This window comes from Octopus sinensis, linkage group LG1 (genome assembly GCF_006345805.1).
Source record: "Octopus sinensis linkage group LG1, ASM634580v1, whole genome shotgun sequence".
Taxonomy (NCBI): Eukaryota; Metazoa; Mollusca; class Cephalopoda; order Octopoda; family Octopodidae; genus Octopus; species Octopus sinensis.
Window position 1 is genome coordinate 111315960 of NC_042997.1, and position 3230 is coordinate 111319189.

The 3230-nt window shown below is 37.1% G+C and overlaps 1 long non-coding RNA gene across 1 annotated transcript in view; it reads left to right on the plus strand.

The window, feature by feature from the left end:
- LOC118766355 overlaps nucleotides 1-2910 on the plus strand; it is a 9761-nt gene extending 6851 nt beyond the window's left edge. Inside the window, exon 3 of the long non-coding RNA XR_005002292.1 lies at nucleotides 2898-2910. This is a non-coding gene — a long non-coding RNA (uncharacterized LOC118766355). The remainder of the gene's footprint in view (nucleotides 1-2897) is intronic.
- Nucleotides 2911-3230: the final 320 nt, after the last annotated feature.

A 3230-nucleotide genomic window follows, 5' to 3' on the forward strand; every position in this document is an offset into this window, starting at 1 on the left:
GAGTAGAATACTGTAACCACCAGGTCATGTGATTTCACAGTTCTTAACATATCAAATAAAAAATAACTTTTAGACTAGAAAAAAAGTTGACAGAATCACCCAGGAGGACGAAATACGTGTCTGGTGTATGTTGGACAAGCGAGATACAACTGCGCCGAGGAAACTTCCAACTTTCAACCTTCTAAATTAGAAGCTTTAACTATACGAGCAAAGCACCAAGGAAATTTGCTGTGGTTTGTTTGAAACATCGAGAAATTCTCACTGGTAGAATTAGTGGTGTCGCGGCCATACAGCAGTCACGAGTTCGATTCTCATAGCATCCTCCACCCTTTTCTCTTTGAGAAGTATTTTTACACAATATATTAGGAACTACTGTTTATAGCATCATGTGAATTTGAGCAGCTTCTAAATTCTTAAAACTTATTTTCAAATTTGTCAGTACTTCAAACAAACATGTGCACGCACACACACACACACACCACACACACACACACACACACACACCACACACACACACACACACACACACACACAAATCCTTAAATAACACTACAAATGATCACGATATCTGGGACTATAAAGATATACAAGACTTTCTTAAAATTTAAAACAACATCCTTTTATTTACAACTTTGGTACCTTTCTAATAAAGCGGTTGGTCAAAATTTACTCTAAATGAAAAAGAGAAAGAGAATAACATACATATATACATATGTATAATATATATATATATATATATATATATATATATATATATATATTATATATATATATATATATATATATATATATATATATATATATATATATATATGAGTATACATACGTACATATATATATATATTTGCTAATAGCCTGATGCAGCATCAGACAGTGACTCTCATGGCTCCTGATCTCAACTGATTTGAAGTGTTATCATGTACATTGCTTTGTCTTGGTATAAAAGATGGGCTACAGCAAATATTCTGCTCAATACCACAGATTTGCTTGTCAGTTGTTTGACCTTAACCAGTCAAGCATGTCTCTTAGTGGCTGACGATATGTGCATCTCTGATCACGGGCAGAAGTAGTGGAGCATCATCATAGCCATGTGTTGAGAGGAATTCTTGGAGGTTTGGATAATTCAGTTTTGGAAACATGAGTGGTTCATTCAACATCCTTAAACAATCCTTATTCAGGAACCTTTTCAATGGGATGCGCTACTCAACCAGAAGAAAATTCTAATTGGGCCCCACCCGTAAGGTCATGTGCTGTTTATCTTGATATGAGATCACCATGTCGCGCACATATGGTTGTGATGCATGTGTCTGGTGTACCCTTATCAGACCGGTAGTCATGATGGGTATACTAGACTTTGTATATTTTACCCCAGTGTCACTTTGATGGCATGCACTGCTCTCTCATTCAATAATAATAATAATAATAATAATAATAATAATAATAATAATTTTAAAACTCCTTGATGCTGCTAGATATTCCTTGTGATGCACCGTTTGAGAGTTTCTGTTGAGGGTTTTTGTTTAGTCTTTTGGTTAAAGAGTCGCAGAAATTTTTAGCTGCTTTGAACGTTTTTCACTGAATCTCATTGGAATGAAAAGGATGGTTTCTTTATATCCATTTCTTATGATTTTGGCTGTGAAAAATTGCTGCAAAAACTCCACCGATTCAACGAAGTTCACACTTCAGAATTTAAAATTCCATTACTGTTATAATTTTCATGGCTGTGAACTTGTTTGTCTTTCTAATTTATTCTATAATAAGGACGAACCAAATCTTACAACGGTCACATAACGCCATTTTTCCAATGTCCTTCCAATTTGATAATGAAATATGTTTCCGTTTGATGTAGTACCATTTAATACAGGATTAATACAACGAAGCTACGCCATTAATCATTTAATTATTCAATAATTTTGTACTGACAAACCTCAGCATCAAACGTCTGAAACACGGCATTTCAATACATGTTAACCTAATTTAGAAACTTCAAAGCGCTACCCACCAAGCCTTTCTAATAACATCAAGCAAATTTAGCGTTCTTTAAACCTTATTATTTATTCATGATTATTCAAATGTATCGGTGACGAACAAACACATTTTGGTGCACGGGATTTTGAAATCCAACTGTTATGAAATATCTTAAATGGTGGTTTTCCGATGTAACTTCACGAGGTTGTCAATTAACTACACTTTACTAATGTCTGTAATACAATGGTTCCCAACCTGTGGTCCACAGCCCCTGGGTGGTCCGCAAAGGTAGTACTGGGGATCAGTGAAATTGTTAAGCTGACAGACCTTTCGGTATTCTGGGGTCCGTTGGAAAACTCATTTAAATATTGAAAAGGCTGGGAACCACTGCTGTAATACAAGAAGCTGGAGACCTTACCAATACCTGTAATATCCGTGGGATTACTAATCACAGTCTGGTCCTTGATTTTGAAAGCAATATCGCGGTTAGTGTTGTTGTTTAGGTTGACCAGACTTAAGAGCAATGGCATTCCAGCCGTGGCCGTTCAGTTTATTTTTCAGGAATAGTATATTCTGGACTACATCATCCAATGTGTCGTCTTTTCAGACAATTGGTAGTGGTTCTGAGGGTGATTTGGCTGTTATACCAAGCATGTTGTATGACCCAAAAGGGCGTCCATCATTGTCTACAGATCAAGGTAAAAAGTTTTGTTTATTTTGTGTTGTTGTTATTTGATCCCTGATCAGTCCCAGATCCCGCTTGGCTCAAGCGTTCCAGTCACGACCAACCCTACCCTTCTCTCAGTCTTTGTGTATCTAGGACTCTGCCTTACACAGTGTAAAGGTGCGTGACGTAGTGGTTAGAGTATTCAACTCACGTTCGTATGGTCGTGAGTTCGATTCCAGGCGCTGCAGTGTCCTTGAGCAAGACTCTTTATTTCACGATGCTCCAGTCCACTCAGCTGGCAAAAATGAATTGTACCTGTAATTACCTGTCACATTCTGTATCACACAGAATCTCCCAGAGAACTGCATTAAGGGTACGCATATCTATGGCGTACTCAGCCAATTTCACGAGCGCGCTGTTCCGTTGCTCCGATCAACTGGAACATTCCATCATCGTAACGGATGACAGAGTGCATGTATGGTGGTGTAACCATGGCGACATCATTTATTAAATTCTGTTATGGTTTGAGTTTTCTGCTTTTCAGCAATAAATGTATTCCTGAGACAAGGATTTTGTATCTTTTATAATTTTTTTT